The 25364-nt window shown below is 39.6% G+C and overlaps 1 protein-coding gene across 12 annotated transcripts in view; it reads left to right on the top strand.

Annotated features, from left to right (window-relative positions):
* Nucleotides 1-3349: 3349 nt before the first annotated feature.
* Nucleotides 3350-25364, top strand: part of KLHL13 (kelch like family member 13) — a 218669-nt gene continuing 196654 nt past the window's right edge. Inside the window, exons 1-2 of one of the 12 annotated variants that reach the window (XM_063803859.1) lie at nt 3772-4086; nt 7432-7461. The gene's annotated coding sequence lies outside the window, so the exon portion shown is untranslated. Of the gene's footprint in view, nt 4087-7431; nt 7520-25364 lie in introns of all 12 variants that reach the window. The other 11 variants (XM_063803858.1, XM_063803851.1, XM_063803853.1 and 8 more) reach the window with 11 other exon arrangements.

Below are 25364 nucleotides of genomic sequence, written 5' to 3'. Positions count from 1 at the left end.
ACTGTCTTGAATATTGTAGCTTTACAGTAAAAATTGAAATCAGGTAGTATTATCCCCCTAATGCTCTTTTTAAAAGTTGTTTTGGCTATTTTAGTCAATTTCCATATGAACTTTAGAATCAGCTTGTCAATTTCTACAGAAAAAGCCAGCTAGGACTTTGATCGGGGTTGTGCTGTAACTATAAATCAATTAGGAGTGAATTGACATCTTAATGATATCAATTCTTCTGCCCTATGAATACAGTATATTTCTACATTTATTTAAGCCTAAAGTTTTCAGGACAGGTCTTGCACATCTTTAATCAGATTTATCTCTAACTTCTAAAGCAAGACCCTTCTGTGTATGCTACCCAAAGCCCTGTGAGGGTTTTTTTTTAAATAATAGATTCCATTCAATAATAGGCTCCATTCAATAATTGATGAGATGAGTGTTTTGAGGAAATGCAAATTTACCAGAGAGACAAAATGTATCCTAAATAGTTTTCAATTTGTTTTTTAGTCAGAGTTAATGCAGTTGAAATCTTTTAGTTTCACATTAGGCACACAGCAAGCTTGCAAATGCTTTTAGACCGATTAGGGATCAGCTACCAGCTCTGTGCACTTTGGTGTGTGTGTGTGTGTGTGTGTGTGTATGTATGTTATGTGTGTGCCCACATCTGCCTGTATGGTCTCTTAGTTAATTTTTATAATTGTATAATTAATTGGTGCTGTCAAATCTTTGGGGCATGGTAGGGAGAATTCTAAGATGGTCCTAAGATTCTTGTCTTCTCTTATACATTCTCCACTTAGGTATGGTTGGGACCTGTGAATATGCTGGGCTATCACTCTTGTGATTAGGTTACATTATGTGGCAAAGGTGAAGAGATTTTGCAGATGTAATCAAGGCACACAGTTAATTTTTGAGTTAATCAAAAGGGTGATAATCTTGGGTGGGCCTGACTTAATCTGGTAAAAGACCTTAAAAGAGGCACTGGACCCCTCCTGAGGAGAAAGAAGTTTTTCTGTTGGCCTTGGCTAAGTAGAACAACCATGTTGTCAACTGCTAATGGAGAGGGGCTGCCTCTAGATCCAGTAAATGCTACGGGTCTTAATTCTGTAACTGCAAGGAACTGAATTTGGCCAACCATCTGAATGAGTTTGGAAGAAGATTCTGAGTTGCACATGAGAACACAGCCCAGCCAAAAACTTGATTGCAGCCTTGTGAGACCCTGAGCAGTGCACCGAGCTAAACCATACCTGGACTCCTGACACATGCAAACAGATAATTAATGTGTGTGTTTTTAGCAATGAACAATAACTAAGTCAGCGGATACTCTAGCTGGCATTTGAAATGCTTCCCATTATGTTCGTTTGCTAGACCTGCCATAACAAAGTATAACACCATAGACTGGGTAACTTAAACAACAGAAATTTATTTTCTTGTAATTCTGGAAGATCAAGGTGTAGGTAAGTTTGGTTTCTTCTGAAGCCCCATCTTGTCTTGCAAGTGGTTGCCTTCTCACTGCATCCTCACATGGTCCTTCCTCTATGTGCATATATGTCTAAGTCCTAAACTCTTCTTAAAAGGACACCAGTCGTATTGGATTCGGGCCCATCTTAGAGACATTACTTTAACTGAATTACCTCTTTAAAGACCTTTTCTCCAAATGCAACATACTCTCCCATGTGTTATCTTATTCGAAACCCAAAACAATGCTGTGGGGCATATCAGACCAGTATTATTTTGCTCCCCACTGGAAATTTGGGAAAACACTCTCAGAGCACTAAGTTAATGTCACATAGCACATAAATTGTCTTCTGACTCTGAGTCTAGTGCTCTATCCAGTAGATTAAGTATTCAGATAAAGCATCCAAACCCAAACAGCAATGGACTTCTATTGGATAAGTATATTTGTAATATCTTTTTGCCAGTTCTTTTTCTTTTTTCTTTTTTTTTAAACTGAGAATCTGTGCAAGCTACTGGCAGTTCAAATGCAGATCCTGTAGTTGCCCCCTTGCTATGAGGGTTTTCTCTTTGTGTAGATAAGGGCTGCTTGGCCCACACTGGATTATCCCATTTTTACTGGCATTTCTGTGGGAGAAACTTATTATAAAGTAACCCCACTTTAACCTTTTTATGGCAGGACAAAGCAGTGACTCGAGTGTACACCAGCTCAGTTTGTACTTATTTTTTTTTTAACCTGTGTGCCAGGTTTTTGATACATGCTAAAAGTGATTGTTTGGAATATATCACCTCAGTGAGATTGTAAACTTCTGTACAAGGTGCTTTCTACCCAATAAGTATTTAGTGTGTAAGGTAGGTATACAATAATTATTGAATAAGCATAGTGGAGAAGCCAGTGGAAGCATTCCTGTTAACAAAGGGGAATTGGGTTCAATACACTTGCATGTAAAAGGTAATAATGCAAATTCTATGTATATTTGGAGTTCTTTGATTATTTGGTAAAGTCCAACAATGTGGTATTATCTTTAGTTCTAGCAAGTTTTTGAGTAGCTGATTATTCTCAAATTTACCTAAAACCTACTACTAGAATTTCAGTGTATGTAAGTTGAAATACAAAGTCAGCAATGTTGAAGATCTCAGATCCCAGAGGGAGAAATCCTAGAAAACATAAAGATTCCACACTCACCGCATCACTTCCTTAAGAAGAAGAAAAAAAAACAGCCAAAGAAAAAAAATCACAATAGTGATTAAACTGGTCGCTAAGAGCAAACTCCCTTTATTTTCCCAAGGAGGAGTCTGGAATTATAAGTAGAAAGGGCAAAGGAATAGGTGTAAGAAGGTGGCCCCAGGCTGTAACCGTCAAGAAGGCAAAGAATGAATAGAAGACAAGCAAGGGGAAAAACAGGCTTGACTGGGGTTTTTTTGGGGGCTAGGCTGATAGAGCAGAATCAAGATTCTGACTTAGAAGAGCAGTCCCACCAGAGTTTGGAAGCAGTTTGCATAGTGGTTAAGAGCCTGGGTGCCAGAATCACACCGCTTGGGATCCTGAGTCCCGCTCTGCCACTTACTATTTGTGTAACCTCTGCCAACTTGGTTAACCTATACACCTCAGTTTTGTCACTTGTAAAATGGAGACAATAGTGTGTAACTTGTAGAGTAGCTGTGAATTAGGTAAGTTGATGCTTCAGTGCTTGGTTCATAGCAGACGCTCAGTAAAATGTTAAACTGTTATTTGTAGTTTTTATCCTTCCTCTTTCTTAATGTTGTGTGCTGCAGCAGGGAGGGGGAGGGATGAAGCGCTTATCCCACTAGAAGAGTGATATTTGTGTGAGAGCCTGGGTCAGGCTTATTTTGAGACGTGGGCCCCACTGAGGTGAGGTGGCACCGCTTCCAGGGCACACCCTTTGCTCGGGCCCCGCCGTGACTATGAGGAGGCCGAGGCCACGGCTGGCAGAATGCACGGGTGGACCTCCTTGGAGTGGCTAACCCGGGGCGGCTGCACTGTTGTCCCTGGATACTTGACACTTTGCACTTTTTCTGCCTCCCGGCACTAGAATCCATGTGGGCTCACACCAGAGCCTCCCGGTTTCCGAGGCGTGAGGGCCCCTTAGCGGTCATTCAGCTTCAGGGTCCGGCCCTGTCACGCTTTGGCTACAGCCTGGGAGTTCCGTTCGGACCCCACACACTGTCCTAGCCCCAGCTCCCCGCCACCCTGCCTCCCGCGCAGGCGCCGCCGGGGCCACCCCCGCCGCCATGTTTCCCCCGCCCGCGCGCTCCCCCCCCCCACTGCCCCCTCCCTCCCCAACTGAGTTCCCGCTCCCCTCCCTCAGCAGCCCCCCCACACCCTGGTGAGGTCAGGCGGAGGCTCTGCCGCTGCGGCCGCAGTAGCTCAGCTCCTATTCCTGGGAAGCCTGGAACGGGGACTTTTGAAAATAACTGCAGCGGCATTCGGGTTAGGGTCCGTGCTCTCCGCCTGCGCCAGGACAGCGTGAAGTGGTCGGGGCGAGCAGAGGGTGCGAAGGTGCGGGTGCTCGTGCCTCGCAGCAGGAGGGAGCCCCGGCTGCGCCGCGCGACTCCCTCTTTGGCCCTCGGAGCGCAGCACCCGGCGGACAAGCGGCGGGACGCCAGGACGCGGCGAGCAAGGTGAGGCAGGGTCCTGAAGTCACAGGGGCTCCAGCAGCCGCTTCCCTGCCTTCGGACCCGGCGCTGCGCGGTGCGCGGCGAGGAGTTGCGATCTGTACCAGGGGCAGAGGAGCAGAGGAGCAGGGAAAACAGCTTCGTTTTGCCCGCCGCCCCCTCTTTTTCTCCCGCGTGCTGGTGCGCGCCCTCATCCTTACACCTTCGCATCCCTTTCTGCCGGTCCCTCTGGCTCCGTCGGACGCCTGGGTTCTTCTAGGACCCCAGAACCCGGCTTTCCTGTGCTTCTTTGTCATCTCTCCAAGATCTTCTCCTCTGGGCCTCGCTGTTGCTGCCCTGACGGTCTGGGGTCCCGCTGCCCGCCCCGGCCCTACTGTCTCTTGCCCTCTAACAGTTTCTGCTTTGTGCCTCCTAATCCATCTCTCCTTCAGAATCTTCTAACTTAGGAGGCTCCTCTGCTGGCTCCCAAGTCAGGAGCACACTCCTCTTCTTCCTCGAAGCTTTTAACTTAGCTCTGAATGTCTTCAGCTCTGAATATTTTGACTTTTTTGTTTGTTTGTTTGTTTAATTACAGTTGACTAATGATTTTCTTGGAGGCTTATAGTCTAGGCTACAGTTTACTGAAAGTGATGAGATCATTCCTTCACTAAATAGCCTTAGTAAATATCAACTAGGGAACTTTAAAGTTTCTTTCTAGGTTTCATTAACTTAGTCCAAGAACAATAGCCACTTAAAATGTATGTATATATGTTGGTACGCAATCTTCGTACATGGTCCTAAATCTGATTCTTCCCTGGCTGCTGAGCAGGCCTGAGAGAGAGGATTGGTGGGAATTGTGATGCCTGGCTCCATTTCTCTAATTGTAAACTAGGATGTTAATCGTTTTAATGTAGTCAGAGGACTTTAGTGGTTTGGGATAAAGTCGCTCAAGTTAGCATAGGCTGGTAACTAAGCACATTGAATGGAGACTAAGAGACGCTGGGATTTAAAACTGTCTCTGGAGGGCACCTGCTTTTTTTTTCTTTGAAGCCACAGTTTCTTAACAGTAGATTTCATGTTTGTATAAACCCTCTAAAAGCAGCATATTTTAAAACCACGTAGTTACAAAAAAGACTACTCACTCTTAGCGATATCGCTTTCTCCCCATGTAGTTGTGGTGTTAGCTCCCATACTGAGGTTCATTTGCTCACTTTCATACTGCAATTAGTGTGTGAAGAAAGCTGAATGGAGAAGCACAAAGTGGAGGCAAATACCAGTGAACAAGCACATGCTGACATACGCAGCTGTGTTTTTGGAAATAGACTGTATCTAGTGTTCAAATTTAAAAACTGAGAAAAATGAAATAATTCAGCATTTATGACATCATTTTACATCTAAAAATATTAGCTCCCTTAACTGCAAGTTCTTATTAATATCCTCATACTTAACGGTAAAAGACTTGTTTGCCTGATGTATGACCAAGTGTTGCCATTGACACAGTGTGCACTAATTGGCAGCAATCTCAGAAGAAACCAGGTTGTGAATGAAGATAATGGCTAAATTTCACTGTCCTGGTAGCACGTCTTATGGCAGTGAGATGAGAGTAGTTTCTGCTGCAACATCAAATGATGTATTTAAAAAACAGATAAATAAGAGCTTCAATTATTAAAAAGCCCAAGGTTTTCAATCTGCCATTTTTATAAGCACACTTCAAAAAGTGTAGTGTGATTATATAAGGCTCAGTTGATGTTCTGAAGAAAGTAGTTTTCACAAGAAAAGTAAAGCCTATTGCTTATCAATTTAGTTAGATAACTTGCAGATGATTTGTAGTTTCCCAATTGATTTGGTAAATTCCTGAGTTTACTTGAGGTTTATTAAAAAATGGAATGTAGTAGGGAAAGGGTACTTATTCTAATAGGCCCACCTTTCTAAGTCTGTAATTTTCTTGGCAAACTATTCTCAAAATACATAAAAACTTACAACTTTTTCAAGGAAAAGAGTTTATACTATTTTCTTACTTTTTTCTTTTCATGCTTATTATTGATACAAAATCTAAGCTAAGATTGCTGCTAATGTGATTGCATAGTAAGACTATTTATATTTGCCAGGAAAAGAATAAAGGTGGATGTGAGTTAGCCATAAGCATTTTGCTCTGAATCTTCAATATGACTCAATATGTGTTTGATAGTCCATCTGGTACACCTAGAGGTTAGCAGACTGGATATTTCTGATATTACTAAATGTAACTGCACTTACTTATTGGATTATCTTCTTTCTCATTTTATGTACATTTCAAATTATGCTTCTTCATGTAATTTGACTTGCAGTAGTGAAATGAGACTGACCAATTTTCAAATTGTTTGATTTTTATTGATGTTTGATAAACCACTAAAACCTCTTGAAAATATGTTTTTCTTAAATCCACTGATTGAAACCGATGTATTTTTATTGCTATGAAATAATACAACAAATTTCCAGGAATTATTTCAGAAAATGTGGACTGTAGAGAAATGAATAGCCCTAGAGAAAATATCTCAAAATTATAAAAATGGCTTTCTCAAGTTACTGATATTCATAACAATCAGGTTTTTATGTATCATTAATTCATTTACTAATTCATTTTACAAAATCTACTGGGTACTTGTGTGCCAAGGCCCTGTGTTAGGCACAATGATAAACCTTATAAGGCATGATCTTTGCTCTTGTGGAGTATCACAGTGCTTATATTCTACCAGAGAATACAGACAATAAACGAGCAAACAAATGAAGAAGATCCTTATAGACTGTAGTAAGAGCAATGAAAATAAGTAGGGGAATATGATACAGATAACTAGGAAGGGCCTACTTTAGTGTGGGAAGTCAGAAAAGGCCTTTCAGAGAAGATGATTGAGCAGAGACCTGAAAGAGAAGAGAGAATAGGCCTACCTTGTCAGGATCTGGGAGAACATTCCCGAGATAACATTCTTGCAGAGAGAAGAGTAAGAGCCAAGGCCTTGAGGGGGGAAAAAGAGACTTGGCGTTTTTGAAGAGCAGAGAGCAAGCCAGCATGGCTGGATCCTAGTGAGCTGGTAATGATTAAAGAAGATGTTACAGAGCCTAGAAGCAGCTCAATAACCGATAAATAGGACTTGGAGGTCCTGAGAAAGAATTTGGGTTTGATTCTCAGAACAATAGGAAGCCACTGAAGAGTCTTTCCTGGGGAAGGTCATTGGCTTAAAAAAATTATCCAGGGAAATTAAAAAAAAAATGTTTTGCAGAGGATAAGTAGAATGTCTACTCATTCAGTCATTTATATTGATACCTGAGAATAAAAAAAACTCTATGATCAGTATGCTAAATAATCATGTAATTCGGTTCCTCTACTCTGTTTAGGTAAAGGGATGGGGGAATGGGAACCCTGAGGTGAGTATGTTAAAAGGCAGTTTACTTTCCACTGTCACATTGTGACTTGTGCTACAAGGTAAGTTGTCACCAACTTTATTAAAAATCAGATCATTGTTCAACTTAAGAATTTATTTTTCAAAGAATGATATCTTATTTTCTCATGGAAATATGTTTCCTTTGGAAGGTTGGAAATTTTATTTTGTATAAAGGAATAACCTAGGTTTTAGAAAGGGCCTTTGGAATTTTAAGAAGGGCTTATCATTTTCTTTTACCTGTTGCCTCTCCAACATTTTCAAATGGCCATACCTTTATTCCTTGAGAGATTAGGGTTACTGTATTTCCTGAGGCTTAAATGAATTTATTGCCCTAAGCCCTTCCTTGAAAGCAATCCAGCTTTGAGGTCTAGTTGGTCCCAAATAGGAATGCAGATGATTATTGACATTCCATAGGAGTAAATCCTAATATTGTGGGGGAATAACCTGCAAAATAACCTTCATCAGTGCCTGCAGGGTCAACTTGATTTGATCCCAGCCTACTTTCCCATATGTTCTTATTATTCCCTTTCACAAATCTCTATTGGTTTAAACTGATTTTCCCCAGTTTGGAACTTTTGTGCTTAGCATTATTCCTGGCATAGAGTACGTGCACAGTGGGTGCTTGTCAAATGGATGCCATGCCTTTCTTTTTTGTCATTTCAAATCCCAGGTCCTATTACACTTTTCCCCATTGAACTAGATCTCCCCCTCTGAAGGTGAGCAGCAGTCACACACTTGCCCTGTTGTGTCATAATTGTGCTTATTTGATGCCTGGCCATCTCCCCACTTGCCTCTGGCTTCATGAAGGCAACCTAGACCTCATCTGGTTTGCTCATTGTATTCTGAGCACCCAGCACATGGTATGCACTTTATAAATAGTTATTGAATAATGAATAAATACTGTCTTGTGATGTTTCTCCTATTAATTTTTTGATGTTAGATCATTTAATACTGTTTTACTTTTCACGTGTTTGGTGTTCCTAAGTGGTTTCTGAGAGAGGTTGTAGAGCATACTTGTTAAGAGCTCAAGCTCTGGAGCTAGGCCACCTAGGTTTCAGTTCCAGCTAGGAGACTTAATAGTTGTGGGACACTGGGTGAGTCAGTAAACCTCCCTGTACCTCAGTTATCTCATATGTAAAAAAGGGATAATAGAACTTGCCTCTTATGGTACTTGCAAAGATTACATGAATTAGCTAGGCCCACTTTTTCTTTTTTTCTTTTTCTTTTTTTTTTAGATGGAGTCTCGCTCTTTCACTCTATCGTTCAGGCTGGAGTGCAGTGGCATGATCCCGGCTCACTGCAACCTCCGCCTCCTGGGTTCAAGCGGTTCTCCTACCTCAGCCTCCCGAGTAGCTGGGACTACAGGTGCATGCCACCACGCCAGGCTAATTTTTTGTATTTTTAGTAGAGACAGGGTTTCACCATGTTAGCCAGGATGGTCTCGATCTTCTGACCTCGTGATCCACCTGCCTCGGCCTCCCAAAGTGTTGGGATTACAGGCGTGAGCCACTGCTCCCGGCCTAACTTTTTATTTTTAGTAGAGACAGGGTTTCACCATGTTGGCGAGGCTGGTTTCAAACTCTTGACCTCAGGTGATCCACCCACCTCGGGCTCCCAAAGTGCTGGGATTGCAGGCATGAACCACCTCCCCCGGCCTAGGCCCACAATTTGTTTGCAATTTTTAAATTTCTAAAGCTCTGAAAACTGAAAAAGATTTTATTTGGTAACTTAGATGCCAAAACTCATGTGGTGGCAAAACCTGACTTAAACTGACATAGGGTATTTATAGTCTTTATTCTACTTAATGTTGATCTTTATTTTGTTTTGCTATAGAATTACTAATATGTTTATGGGGTTGCACCATAGACCCTAATGGTGTATTACATAGCATATGGTATATAAAGTATATTTCCTGTCTAAAGGTCTGGACATTTCTAAATTCAGAAACACATCTGGCACCAAGATTTTTCGATGAGATTGTACACCTTGCAGTAAACTGCTTAAATCAGGGCCTTGCACATAGTATGTTGTTGCTGTGGGTGGTGGAGATTAGGGAGGTAAATAAACTACTTTATCTTTCCCAATAGCTTGCTCATAATAGTTACCATGTAAATATATACTGATTTACTCATGAAATAACTGTAAATAGAGGACTGGCTGTGTGGTTCTCATGTCATAGGAAAATAGATATGGCAGGGTCATGTAATTGAAATGAGCCAAGACTCGTCTGTTAGTACTCTCATCTGGTACCATTCAGAGCAGTTTAGTTTTTGTTTTTCTGTTGTTATTTAAACCAACCTATGCTTCTTTAGCACAAGAGAGTCTTTTGTTGGGGTGGGGGTAAGAAATTCAGTTAAGAACTTATTTAATGTGGTTAGACACTTATTTTTTTGCAGTTGTTGAACATTTATTGAACTGCTAATGTGTATAGAAATCTGTATTAAGAGCAAGAGAAGGCCGGGCATGGTGGCTCACGCCTGTAATCCCAGCACTTAAGGAGGCCGAGGCGGGCGGATGATAAGGTTAGGAGATCGAGACCATCCTGACCAACATGGTGAAACCCTGTCTCTACTAAAAATACAAAAATGAGCTGGGCGTGGTGGCATGTGCCTGTAATCCCAGCTACTTGGGAGGCTGAGGCAGGAGAATCGCTTGAGCCAGGGAGTTGGAGGTTGCAGTGAGCCAAGATCGTGCCACTGCACTCCAGCCTGGTGACAGAGCGAGACTCAGTTTCAAAAAAAAAAAAAAAAAAAAAAAAAAAGAAATAGAAAAGTAGAAAAGAGAAAGGTAGAAAACAAATGAGACATGATTCCTGACCTTCCTTAGCCCCAGCGCCCTGCATGGTTACATGGGGACATGAGTGTGCGTTACAATTCTTTATTTTCCTCTGTAAACTTGACATCGTTAAGATTAAAAACATGCAAAGGAAAACCCAAGAGTTAATTGAAAACTCTTCTTAGCGTCCACGATATGAATTGGGTTTTAATTATCCTAACACAACCCCCCTCAGTATTATCTTTATATAACATCTTGACAGCCTTTTCCTTTCCAACTAAACTAAAACAACATGGATTTTCTTGTTCTTTACCGATATACAATTGGTGTATTTTCTTTTGTTTTTGGTAGAGATGAGGTCTCACTATGTTGCCCGGGCTGGTGTTGAACCCCTGGCCTCAAGTGATCCTCATGCTGTGGCCTCCCAAAGTATTGGGATTACAGGCATGAGCCACTGTACCTGGCCTGTTTTTTTTTTCCTTCGGTTTTGTGGGGTTGCCAGTAATTACATGTCTCAAAGGATTTTTTCTGCAGTTTTCTTGCAGTTGAAAACTAGTCCTTGAAACTATTCTGCCAATTCATTCAACAAATACTTATTAAGTGCCTATTATATTCCAAGCATTGTGCTAGTCTAAACAAATAGAATCTCTGTCTAGTGCTCTTTCCATTACTTTGGGTCCTTCAAAGTGGAGCACATGTACTGATTGAGCAGGGTGGTGACAAGGTGGTGCGCCCAGGAGCCACAAAATAAAGCAGCTTGTATTTTCTTGAAGCATCTGTTTTACACAGAGATTTAGGAGAACATTAACTGGTAGCTGTTTAAAAATCTTTAAACAAAGTCAGATACATTCTGCCTTAGAACGCAATATTCATAGAAAATCTGAGGCAAACCCCAATATTTCAGAGAAAGTCTCTGCTTGCAAGGGCAGCTGTGGTAACCCTGAGATGACCCTTTGGAAAGCACTGAGGTGGTGCTGTACTGCCCGAATCTGTTCTTTTAGTCAAACACCCAAACATTTTCATAGCCATAAATTCCCATGATGACCTGTGGAAAAGTTAATGGACATAAATGTTTTTCTCTGTTGCGCAATTTCAAGGGTACATGTTGGTTACCCTTGGTCTAATGGTCTAAATCTAAACATGTGTTGAGTTCTTACAGAGTTTTTAATGTTGGTGGATAATGGCTGAGTGACTATGAAGGACCTGCCTAGGGAATGATATCTTCAGAATAGAGGTTATTAGGCCCGACGCAGTGGCTCACTCCTGTTATCCCAACACTTTGGGACGCCTAGGCGGGAGCATTGCTTGAGCCCAGGAGTTCAAGACCATCCTGGGCAACAAAGCGAGACCCTGTCTCTATAAGAACAAAAAAAATTTAAAAATTAGCTGGGCATGGAGGCACACGCCTATAGTCTCAGCTACTCGAGAGGTTTAGGCAGGAGGATCCCTTGAGCCCAGGAGTTCAAGGTTGCCGTGGGCTACAATCACACCACTGCTCTTCAGTCTGGGTGACAGAGTGAGACCCTGTCTCAAAAAAAAAATCTAAAAAAATTTTTAAAAAAGGCTAGAGGTTATTAGAACACAAGGACCACAAACTTAAAGCAGCACAGTTCATGGTGTCAAAGCTTTGCCTTGTTCTGTGCACACTTGCCTGTCTCACTGATTTGAAGTTCACTTTTGCTAACTTTAAAGCTGCTTTCATTTACAACATAGTATACAAATTGGTTTGTTAATTGCTGGCCACTGAAATAGTTAATACTAGAAGAAAGTTGTCAAGGATTAAGTGCTTTGAGGTTGATAAAAGGTTTCTACAGTTTGAGATGGTTTTGAAAATAGGCCAGCAGAGCATTGGAGGAATGCCTGTTGCAACGTGATGGTTTAATTTGCTCCAGATGAGAAAGATGAAGAAGAAAAAGGCAAGTGAAGAAAGGGGGTGAAAGTAAATGGAGTAAGTCAAACACTAAATCTTTCAACTGATTTTCATTATTGCAGTCCCACTTTCATTGTTGTTGTTCCATGCCAGACATAGTTCACAAGGCCTGACATTGTTATATTGTTGTGTTGCTGCTCAAAGCTTGTAAGGACATGGGTATAGAGGATTGTGATTAGTGGATGGTCTTTATCGTCTACAGGTGAAGTGCTTTTACAGTCTATTCAGTAAAAGGAGATAAGAGTTTTGCTTGTAGTTTGTAGAGTTTTCTTTCTTGGTCCCACTTTTAACAAAATGGTGATACATTTCTAAAGATCACTTCATTTCAACAAAGTTTTCTGTTCCACTCTTGGATGTTTCTTTTTTCTTTTAAGACAGGGTCTCATTCTGTCACTCAGGCTGGAGTGCAGTGGTGCAAAGTCAAGGCTCACTACAGCTTCAACCTCCCAAGTTCAAGTGATCTTCCCACCTCAGCCTCCCAAGTAGTTGGGACTACAGGTGCATGCCACCACGCCTGGCTAATTTTATGTATTTTTTGTAGAGACAGGGTTTCACCATGTTGCTCAGGCTGGTCCTGGGCTCAAGCAATCCTCCTGCCTCAGCCTCCCAGTTTGCTGGGATTACAGACATGAGCCACTGCACCTGGCCTCACTCTCAGATATTTCTTAGTGGAAAGGCAGTAGAGCTTAATGGCTATGATCTTGAACCCTGGAATCATAGGCTTGGGTTCAAATCCTGACTGCCTTTTGTTGGGCAACTTGCTTCACCTCTCTGAGCCTTGTTTATCTCCCTTGTAAACTATCTCATCTAGTTTAAGGATTAAATTAATAATGCGTATAGAGTGCTAAGCACACTTAAGCCACATATGAAATATAACTATACTTATTATTGAGTATTTTCATAGATTTGTGGCTAAATTACTTGATAACTTGGAGCATACTATAGGACCGTGGCCAATCATATATGAAGCAGAAATGTGAGGGGAAATTGTGTGTCTTCTTTGTTTATATTGTCTTAATCCTAGCTGGAATGCTATTTTTCGAATGTGCATCTCGTAAATGGTGAGTAGACTGTTTAGAAGTAACACTAGTTTTCTGGCAGACAAGAAAGTTTATGGTGAATGTTGGCTTATTACTTACTCAAATATGGCATCACATTGATTCCAAGAAAAATGTCAGTTTTTAATACAATTAGCCCAATATATATTTAAATGTGATACTGTTTGGTTTAATAGGATTTTAAATTTTAATATCCATTTTGAAGGAAAAGGGATATGCAGGATAATGTATACTATGAACAATGTTATCTTTTAAACATGAAAACATTTGGTTTTCTGATAATCACAGGGGTCACACATTTTTCTGATTTATCTCTAATTGTTCCAGATTTTAAGTCCCCAAAGAAGAAAATACTGAAGCATTTGTAATAGTTAAGCCATTGGGAAGAGGTATAATTCTGTTGTGAATAATGTCTTCCTATGGATTTTGAGTTGTTATGGTTATTTCAAGTTTTTATCATGGTTACTGTAATAACAAATCAAATAATACCCTAAGAGAAGATAAAAGTTTGATAGTACCTTTGATAAATGAATGGATAAGTCTAAATGGAGTATTGAGAACAGCTTTAGGTGTTAGAGGGATAGACTAATCTTTTAAGTTGAGAGTACATGAATCTACCTTTCCTACTTTCTTACATGATGCCCTTTAGTTCCAATGTCAGACAAATGATGAGAGAGATAATCCTTGGTTATGAAATGCCACAGGTGCACAGAAGGGAAAAGACCAGGTAACATATTGGTCATATACTGTATATTCACAGGTTTTTATGACCGTTATTAAGATAATGTATATTCAAGTGCTTGAAAAGCTTAGCTCACTATATTGATGAAATATATTATTTATTAGCAGTGATATCTACATTTATAAATAGTGATCATTCTCAGTATCATTTGATGATAAAAAGACAGTATTCAAATTTATATATTTTTTAGAAAAATTAGACTTACTCTACCATTAGGTCATTAGCTCAAACCTTAAATAAAGATAATACCCTTTATTTTTAGAGCATCTTTCTTTTGAAGCATGATTAACTGTCCTTATTCTGTTTATTCCTGTGGAATATGCACAATGAGTTTAAGTAAATTGCAGAAGGGTTACATCCTGTGAGGTGGAGCTAAGAGTAGGCCTTTAGTTTCTAATCCAATGCTTTTGTACTAATGATATAAAAAGCTCTTGGCCGGGCGCGGTGGCTCATGCCTGTAATCCCAGCACTTTGGGAGGCCAAAGCGGGCGGATCACGAGGTCAGGAGATCGAGACCATGGTGAAACCCTGTTCTACTAAAAATACAAAAAAAAAAAAAAAAAATAGCTGGGCATGGTGGCAGGCGCCTGTAGTCCCAGCTACTCGGGAGGCTGAGGCAGGAGAATGGCGTGAACCTGGGAGGTGGAGCTTGCAGTAAGCTGAGATCGCGCTACTGCACTCCAGCCTGGGCAACAAGAACAAAACTCCATCTCAAAAAAAAAAAAAAAAAAGCTGTTTAGACCAAAGGATCCTTTAATATCTGTAGCCTTTCAATTGATGGGGTTAAAGCAAAATGTCAGTAATTGTGATAGCAATTTGGTATTTATCAAAATGAGTTTTGGATTCAGTAAGAATTTTATAAGTACTTTTGGTATCATATAGGTACAGTATCCACGTGAACATTTATGAACAAGCAATTATACGTAAAGCACTCTACTAGGAGGGAGAAAATGTATTCACTGCCCTGAAATAGGTTACAGTCTTGCCAGGGGCAACAGAGAACATGAGTCAATTTGATATCAGCCAATACTAATATTATTACCAAGCAGCCAGTGACTAATAAATCATTATTGCACTCATTATGAGCCTGGGACCCTTCCAAGTGCATCTGATGCATTGATACATTTAAACCACATAACAATACTATGAGGTAGAAACTATTATTAGCCCCACTTTACAGATGAGGAAACTGAGGCACATAGATGCTGGATAACTTGCCTGTGGTTACACACCTAATATGTATAAGAGCTAGGAATAAAATCCATGTAGTCTGATTCTTGAGTCTATGCTTTTAACCACAACACTTCCTTTCATGCTATCTCTGACAGAGGCCATTATATAACAGAGCATGATATCTAAAAAAGGCATGTTAGAAAACAGATTCTAGAGAAATAAAGAGAAATGATCAGATGAGGGTGTTAATGTTGGAAAGATAGTTTGAAGAAGGCACTTTTAAAGGAGGCCTTATTGAAAAGCAAGGAACGTATTTCTGAATATTTCAGTGCCCAAAGCTATGTGTACATATGTGCATGTGTGTGCACAGGTGTGTGTCGGTATATGTGTGTGGGCGTGTTTATTTTAAACTGGAAAAAAACTTTAGAGGTTAAAACAAATTGACAGTCCTTTTACTGACAGCTAATCAGAGCTCTGTTTTTGTCTACAATATTTTGACTTCACAATCCTGTGTCGAAAAAAATATTTAACGGCTTTATTAAGATATAATTCACTCATCATACAATTTACCTGTTTAAAGTAATATAATTCAGTAGTGTTTAGTATACTCACAGAGCTAAGCAACTGTCACCACAATTTTAGAACATTTTCATCACCTCAGAAAGAGAAATTTGTTTTGAAACAAATGTGGCCACAAAGAGGATGGAACTAGTGTGTCTGTTGGTACTACTGCTTGTCTATCAAAATGTTCATGATTTATGCTCAGTCTAACACAGACCTCATGCTGTTTTTCTGCAGTCTAGCTCTAAATTGCTATAGAGCTCCTCCTCCTTTGAATTTAATTTTGATCGGTGACAGTCTTTCAAGGCGTTATGTATTGATCTAATTTTGAATTCTCAATTCAAGTTGATTGTATATTTGTATTTGTCATAAAGGTATTGATCTTAGTTCTAAATAGCAAAGCCAGACTCGTATTTAAAACAAAACTGCTAAACCCACTAGTATGAGTGGCTACCTCCTTGTCTGTGTATGCTCTATAGTGGGCCAGAGCCAAAGATTTCTGAGAAATTTTATGTGTATACACTGATATTTTTAATTACTTCTAAAAGTTATACCTGATATAGGTTACTAGTGGACAGATGGTTGAGGTAAAAGCAACTCCTCCACACCATTTTTTTGGCTGGGGCATAGTATTGGGGTGGTGTGTTATGGAAAATGTCTTTTTTTTGAGACAGGGTTTCATTCTGTTTTCCAGGCTAGAATGCAGTGGCATGATCACAGCTTACTGTAGCCTTGACCTCTGGGGCTCAAATGTTTCTTCCACCTCAACCTCCTGAGTAGCTGGGAACACAGGCGCACATCACCATGCCTGGCTTTTTTTTTTTTTTTTTTTTAGTGGAAATGAGGCCTCGGTATGTTGCCCAGGCTGTTCTTGAACTTCTGGGCTCAAGTGGTCCTCCCACCTTGGCCTCCCAAAGTGCTGGGATTACAGGTGTGAGCGACTGCATGTGGCTGAAAAATGTCTTATAAAATGTATTCCATGATACTATGTACAGATAGTATGAAATAACTGGAATTAAAAAAAATTCGGCCACTGACTTTTCAGCTATTTAGGGTTCAAAAAAGATACAGTTAGTGTTTATAGTCAAGGACTGTGTTTCTGTCCAGTGGGAGTTACCAAACCAAATATCTGTGTGTGTGTTGGGAGAGGCAGGCTGTTCCCAGGTCTTCATTAAAGTAATAAGCTACAGTCAGTGTTATCTTTCAGACTAAATAATTACTATTTCCTTTCTATTATTAAAAAATGACCTTCAGACATAATTAAATGTCTTAAAGAACATAGGTGTCTTTTAAAATGTGTTAATCTTAGGTTGCTCTCTTTTTCTTCTTACGATTTTTCTTACTTTTAATTTTACCGAATTTTTCTTTCAGAATGATCTTGAAATGTCATTTTACACTTTTTCAGTATTTTTAAATCCCTATTATCTACTTGGGTTGTTTCTACTCAGGGGCCAAAGTAGTTTTAGTTGAAGTTAAAGTGAGTTGATAAAATGATTTCCTGTGAATCTTAAGTAAAGTTTTTATTTGCATAGATGGAATTTCTGCTTTGCCATGTATGGCAAAAGGTGTAGTGATCTCACAGCTAGTAGGTAGGATAAAATCAATTAAGGTGGCACTGCTGTCACTAGAATAAAAAATCTAAGCATACCTTTATATTAATTAGATGGAAGCTCCTCTTTATCACTAAGCTCAACAGTTGACATCACCTGGAGTCAGGGAGTCAGGTGCCGTGGAGTTAAAAACAAAAAGCATGCTCGATTTAGAAATTCTGGCATATGTGTATGATGCTACCTTTTCTCACAACTAGATTTTGGTTATTAAGCCATTGTGATATTGGGCTATGTTAAAAGACATTAGAAACCTGTTCATTTAAGACAAGCCAAATTGGTCTGATATAAGAGGGTCATGCTGAATGAGAAAGTATCACATAATTTAGGAGAGAGGATTTTGAGTAATGTGAATATTGAGTTTTCTGTGACTTGGTATATCATTTATTGATTTTAAAAAATGAACCCATTACATTATACTCATAAACTATTACTTCACAATAGTTTGATTTTCTGCTTAAATCAGTGCCTAAAATGGTAAAGTCTTAAATGGTTTAGAATGACTCTGCATGTAGGTTAGGTCCATCTACCTGTTTTATATGGGGATCTGCTTTATCTGCACATAAAGAAGATTCGCTAGCTTTAATTAGCCTTACTATGTAGGGCAGCACTTTCTCTAATGAGAGAAAATGAGGTATTTTACACAAATTAATTCAACAGAAATTAGTGACTACCTTCTTTAAACCAGGTGATGGGGATGCAGTGGTGAACAAAGTTCTATCTTCATTCTGTGAGGTACTCACAGCATTATATGCACTCTCTTTGTTCTTTTCTAAGAACATTCCATTCAAAGGAATAGGAAAAGTGGCAGGAGAAAACACACTCCTTTCCTTTAAGGATGTAGTTTAGCATTTGCACACATCACATTCACACATATCCCACTGGCCAGAACTTAATCCTATGGTGATACCTAAGCTGGAAAATGTGGCCCTTCACTGCATGGACAAGCAAAAATAATTATTACTATATGAGCCGGGAAGAACAGATATTGGGGAATAACTAATAGTCTCTGCTATACATTGTCCCTAATGTAAACCTTTAATCATTCATCAATTTCTTGACTTATCTGGAGGTATTATCTCTATGACATCAGCTACACATTTGCTTCATGGTAAAAATTAAAACTTCTCAGCAGAGTATACAAGTCCATCATGACTTGACTCCTGCCTGTCCCTCTAGCACCTCTCTCACCCCATCCAAAGTTGCAGCCTTATGGGGACTACTTGGACTTCCCCAAACTAGCCATGCTTTCTTACCACACATTTGTACTTGCTACTTGTATTAGTTTGTTTTCACACTACTATAAAGAAATACCCAAGACTGGATAATTTATAAAGGAAAGAGTTTTAATTGACTCATAGTTTTGAGGGGAGGCCCTCAGAAAACTTACAATCATGGTGGAAGGTGAAGGGGAAGCAAGCACCTTCTTCACAAGGTGGCAGGAGAGAGAAGAGTGAAGGAGGAACTTCTAAACACTTATAAAACCATCAGATCTCATTAGAACTATCACGAGAACAGCATGGGGAAAACTGCACCCGTGATCCAATCACCTCCTTCCCTTGACACATGGGGATTACAGGTCCCTCCCTCCACACTTGGTTATTATAAATTGAGATGAGATTTGGGTGGGGACACAGAGCCAAACGATATCACTACTCATCCTAAACTGCTGCCTACTTTTTGTCCTTCAGGGTTCAGTTTAGATAGCACCTCTTCTAGGAAGGTTTTCTTGAGCCTCCTGTACCCCACACCCATGTTATGTGTTTCTTTCATGTATTTCCATAGTATTGTTCATGACTCTCTTTAGCAACCTGTATTACAAGTAGTGTTTTTCCTTCTCTGTCTCTCTCCCTGGATTATGAATTCCTTGAGGACAGGGGCTAACTCAGTTATCTGTATTGTCTGGCATGATACCTGCTCCAGAGTTGAGTTTACTTAATGTTCGTTGGTAAGAAAATGAATGAATGAATATTTAGTTTACTAATTATGACTCCTTGATTAAGACGTCAACTCTTCCTATTTACCATCTGGAAACTGCAGTACTTAGAGTATTTTCCAGTAGCTAGGACTGGGTAATTTTGTAAGAGGTATTGATAAAATAAAATAATTTGAAATAAACATCAGATGATTAATATATGAATTATAGAAGGCACAAACAATTGATGTGTAAGAGTTAGGAAGAGCCCTAGGGATCATTTAATCCAACCCTTCTAGAAGATTTTAAAAGGACACACGACTAATATATAGAGAGAAGTTAAATTACTTGTTCAAGGGCCTCCACTTTCAAGGATCTTGCAATATCGTTAGACAGATGATATGTATAGACATGAAAGAGGTGATTGAGAAAAAATTGCCGAAGGAGTAGAAATGATTGGAATAGTCAGGGTAGGTTTGATCAAGGATCTTGGCTTTGCAGTGAGCCTTGGTCACTGGGTAGGATTTTGATATGAGAAGACATTCAAGATATAGGCAATGTATAAATAAAAGTGGAAAGACAAGGATATACGGGAGAATTTTGGGATCTCTTTAGTTGAGTGATATTTAGTAGTAAGAGAGAATACAGAAAAATTGGGCCAGAAAATGGAGGGATTTAAATACCAGGCTGCTGAGGGAAACCATTGGCAGTTTTAAGTAGGCGAGTAATACAGTTTTTGTATGTTGTATCTGACTGATAGGTGGGCTGGGTTGAAGGCTGAATGGGTCATGAAACTGGCATATTGTCTAATGTGCCAATTTAAAAATATGAACTTAATGGGTTCTCGTTTTTGCTCAAAAGCAAAAACATGATATACTATCAATTCCCGTGATAATTAACATAACAATATCAGTGTTTTTCTTAATGGAGAAAGTGAGTGTAAGTAGCAAGCTTATAGTATTAGTATTGCATATGTATTAGTCATGACATACTATAGATAATTGTATAAATTTTCACGTTATGCCAATAAACTGTAAAAATTCCAGAAGTAACTGAGAACGTGGTAGCAGCTGCAGCATCAGCCCATGCTATTTTGCCAGCCATTCGGAGACTGGGTAAATTAACTAGTGGCATGAACTCTCCCGGTGCATTTTGGAGCCATTTTATTCAAAAATTGTTTTGTAGAAAGTGAAAATGTTATACTGTATTTTGGCAAAAATACAAAGAACAATAAGCAGAGCTCTCTTTAGTGTATTAAGCATCATCTAAAAATGAAAAGCGTGAGGGGAGAACCTTTACTTCATGTGCATGTGAGGAAATTTTGACTTTGTATAGACAAAAAGTATGTACACAGAGAAAGATTTGTTATATAAATAGTATAGCTCATTTGTATAGTCAAGGGTGTCTTCCTTTCCTTCCTTCCTTCCTTCCTTCCTTCCTTCCTTCCTTCCTTCCTTCCTTCCTTCCTTCTCTCCTTCCTTCCTTCTTTCCTTCCTTCCTTCCTTTCTTCTTTCCTTCCTTCCTTTCTTCTTTCCTTCTTTCCTTTCTTTCTTTGTGACAGAGTCTGGCTCTGTCACCCAGGCTGGAGTGCAGTGGCACCATCTCAGCTCACTGCAGCCTCTGCCTCCAGGGCTTAAGGAATCCCCCACCAAGTTGCTGGGACTACAGGTGTGTGCCACCATGCCCAGCTAATATTTTTTTTTAATTTTTATTAGAGAAGAGATGTTGCTGTGTTGCCCAGGCTGGTTGGTCTCGAACTCCTGGCCTCAATTGATCCAGCTGCCTCGGCCTCCCAAAGTGCTGAGATTATAGGTGTGAGCCACTGTGCCCAGCCGAGTGCATTTATTTAATAGCTGTGTACACTTGGACTTAACTCATGGCTTTAACCCATGGCTGGCTTTAACTTAGCCTTTTGAAAGTCTCTAAGTTTATAGCTTCAGACACATATTAATACTTACTTTTTAGGACCTAATGAAAACAGTTTATATTATCATTTGTCTTTCTCCTAGGAGTTGGAAGGAAATTTTCAGTTTAATGAAGTTTTAAGTTGTATTAATTTGAGTCTAGAAAATTTGTACAACTTGTTTTGGGAAACCTTCAAAAGTATTTCTTTCAGATGGTGTAAAATGAAATGCATAAATACCTATTTCCATAATATCTTTGTACTTGAAAATAATATAAAGTTAACTTTATGTACCCTTCTGAAAATTGAAAGCATTTAATAGAGTATAATTTTTTAAAATTTTATTATTATTATACTTTAAGTTTTAGAGTACATGTGCACAACGTGCAGGTTTGTTACATATGTATACATGTGCCATGTTGGTGTGCTGCACCCATTAACTCATCATTTAGCATTAGGTATATCTCCTAATGCTATCCCTCCCCCTCCCCTCTCCCCCCTCCCCCCTTCCCCCACCCCCCTTCCCCCACCCCACAACAGTCCCCGGTGTGTGATGTTCCCCTTCCTGTGTCCATGTGTTCTCATTGTTCAATTCCCACCTATGAGTGAGAACATGCGGTGTTTGGTTTTTTGTCTTTGCGGTAGTTTGCTGAGAATGATGGTTTCCAGCTTCATCTATGTCCCTACATGTACGTGAACTCATCATTTTTTATGGCTGCATAGTGTTCCATGGTGTATATGTGCCACATTTTCTTAATCCAGTCTATCATTGTTGGACATTTGGGTTGGTTCCAAGTCTTTGCTATTGTGAATAGTGCTGCAATAAACATACGTGTGCATGTGTCTTTATAGCAGCATGATTTATAATCCTTTGGGTATATACCCAGTAATGGGATGGCTGGGTCAAATGTTATTTCTAGTTCTAGATCCCTGAAGAATCCCCACACTGTCTTCCACAATGGTTGAACTAGTTTACAGTCCCACCAACAGTGTAAAAGTGTTCCTATTTCTCCACATCCTCTCCAGCACCTGTTGTTTCCTGACTTTTTAATGATCGCCATTCTAACTGGTGTGAGTTGGTATCTCATTGTGGTTTTGATTTGCATTTCTCTGATGGCCAGTGATGATGAGCATTTTTTCATGTGTCTTTTGGCTGCATAAATGTCTTCTTTTGAGAAGTGTCTGTTCATAGCCTTCGTCCACTTTTTGATGGGGTTATTTTTTTCCTGTAAATTTTTTGAGTTCATTGTAGATTCTGGATATTAGCCCTTTGTCCAATGAGTAGGTTGCAAAAATTTTCTCCCATTCTGTAGGTTGCCTGTTCACTCTGATGGTAGTTTCTTTTGCTGTGCAGAAGCTCTTTAGTTGAATTAGATCCCATTTGTCAATTTTGTCTTTTGTTGCCATTGCTTTTGGTGTTTTAGACATGAAGTCCTTGCCCATGCCTATGTTCTGAATGGTATTGCCTAGGTTTCCTTCTAGGGTTTTTATGGTTTTATGTCTAACGTTTAAGTCTTTAATCCATCTTGAATTAATTTTTGTATAAGGTGTAAGGAAGGGATCCAGTTTCAGCTTTCTACATATGGCTAGCCAGTTTTCCCAGCACCATTTATTAAATAGGGAATCCTTTCCCAATTGCTTGTTTTTCTCCAGTTTGTCAAAGATCAGATAGTTGTAGATATGCGGCGTTATTTCTGAGGGCTCTGTTCTGTTCTGTTGGTCTATATCTCTGTTTTGGTACCAGTACCATGCTGTTTTGGTTACTGTAGCCTTGTAGTATAGTTTGAAGTCAGGTAGTGTGATGCCTCCAGCTTTGTTCTTTTGGCTTGGGATCGACTTGGCGATGCAGGCTCTTTTTTGGTTCCATATGAACTTTAAAGTAGTTTTTTCCCATTCTGTGAAGAAAGTCATTGGTAGCTTGATGGGGATGGCATTGAATCTATCAATTACCTTGGGCAGTATGGCCATTTTCACAATATTGATTCTTCCTACCCATGAGCATGGAATGTTCTTTCATTTATTGGTATCCTCTTTTATTTCCTTGAGCAGTGGTTTGTAGTTCTCCTTGAAGAGGTCCTTCACATCCCTTGTAAGTTGGATTCCTAGGTATTTTATTCTCTTTGAAGCAATTGTGAATGGGAGTTCACTCATGATTTGGCTCTCTGTTTGTTATTGGTGTGTAAGAATGCTTGTGATTTTTGCACATTGATTTTGTATCCTGAGACTTTGCTGAAATTGCTTAGCAGCTTAAGGAGATTTTGGGCTGAGACAATGGGGTTTTCTAGATATATAATCATGTCATCTGCAAACAGGGACAATTTGACTTCCTCTTTTCCTAATTGAGTGCCCTTTATTTCCTTCTCCTGCCTGATTGCCCTGGCCAGAACTTCCAACACTATGTTGAATAGGAGTGGTGAGAGAGGGCATCCTTGTCTTGTGCCAGTTTTCAAAGGGAATGCTTCCAGTTTTGGCCCATTCAGTATGATATTGGCTGTGGGTTTGTCATAGATAGCTCTTATTATTTTGAGATACGTCCCATCAATACCTAATTTCTTGAGAGTTTTTAGCATGAAGCGTTGCTGAATTTTGTCAAAGGCCTTTTCTGCATCTATTGAGATAATCATGTGGTTTTTGTCGTTGGTTCTGTTTATATGCTGGATTACGTTTATTGATTTGCATATATTGAACCAGCCTTGCATCCCAGGGATGAAGCCCACTTGATCATGGTGGATAAGCTTTTTGATGTGTTGCTGGATTCCATTTGCCAGTATTTTATTGAGGATTTTTGCATCGATGTTCATCAGGCATATTGGTCTAAAATTCTCTTTTTTTGTTGCGTCTCTGCCCGGCTTTGGTATCAGGATGATGCTGGCGTCATCAAATGAGTTAGGGTGGATTCCCTCTTTTTCTATTGATTGGAATAGTTTCAGAAGGAATGATACCAGTTCCTCCTTGTACCTCTGGTAGAATTTGGCTGTGAATCCATCTGATCCTGGACTTTTTTTGGTTGGTAAGCTATTAATTATTGCCTCAATTTCGGAGCCTGTTATTGGTCTATTCAGAGATTCAACTTCTTCCTGGTTTAGTCGTGGGAGGGTGTATGTGTCGAGGAATTTATCCTTTTCTTCTAGATTTTCTAGTTTATTTGTGTAGAGGTGTTTATAGTATTCTCTGATGGTAGTTTGTATTTCTGTGGGATCGGCGGTGATACCCCCTTTGTCATTTTTTATTATGTCTATTTGATTCTTCTCTCTTTTCTTCTTTATTAGTCTTGCTAGCAGTCTATCAATTTTGATGATCTTTTCAAAAAACCAGCTCCTGGATTCTTTAATTTTTTGAAGTGTTTTTTGTGTCTGTATTTCCTTCAGTTCTGCTCTGATCTCAGTTATTTCTTGCCTTCTGCTAGCTTTTGAATGTGTTTGCTCTTGCTTTTCTAGTTCTTTTAATTGTGATGTTAGGGTGTCAATTTTGGATCTTTCCTGCTTTCTCTTGTGGGCATTTAGTGCTATAAATTTCCCTCTACACACTGCTTTGAATGTGTCCCAGAGATTCTGGTATGTTGTGTCTTTGTTCTCATTGGTTTCAAAGAACATCTTTATTTCTGCCTTCATTTCATTAGGTACCTAGTAGTCATTCAGGAGCAGGTTGTTCAGTTTCCATGTAGTTGAGCGGTTTTGAGTGAGTTTCTTAATCCTGAGTTCTAGTTTGATTGCACTGTGATCTGAGAGACAGTTTGTTATAATTTCTGTTCTTTTACATTTGCTGAGGAGAGCTTTACTTCCAACTATGTGGTCAATTTTGGAATAGGTGTGGTGTGGTGCTGAAAAGAATGCGTATTCTGTTGATTTGGGGTGGAGAGTTCTGTAGATGTCTATTAGGTCCGCTTGGTGCAGAGCTGAGTTCAATTCTTGGATATCCTTGTTAACTTTCTGTCTCGTTAATCTGTCTAATGTTGACAGTGGGGTGTTAAAGTCTCCCATTATTATTGTGTGGGAGTCTAAGTCTCTTTGTAGGTCACTAAGGACTTGCTTTATGAATCTGGGTCCTCCTGTATTGGGTGCATGTATATTTAGGATAGTTAGCTCTTCTTGTTGAATTGATCCCTTTACCATTATGTAATGGCCTTCTTTGTCTCTTTTGATCTTTGTTGGTTTAACGTCTGTTTTATCAGAGACTAGGATTGCAACCACTGCCTTTTTTTGTTTTCCATTTGCTTGGTAGA

The sequence above is a fragment of the Pan troglodytes genome, chromosome X (assembly GCF_028858775.2).
Source record: "Pan troglodytes isolate AG18354 chromosome X, NHGRI_mPanTro3-v2.0_pri, whole genome shotgun sequence".
NCBI classification, from domain to species: Eukaryota; Metazoa; Chordata; class Mammalia; order Primates; family Hominidae; genus Pan; species Pan troglodytes.
Note: the sequence above shows the minus strand (reverse complement) of the source record. Positions and strands in the feature narration are given on the sequence as shown.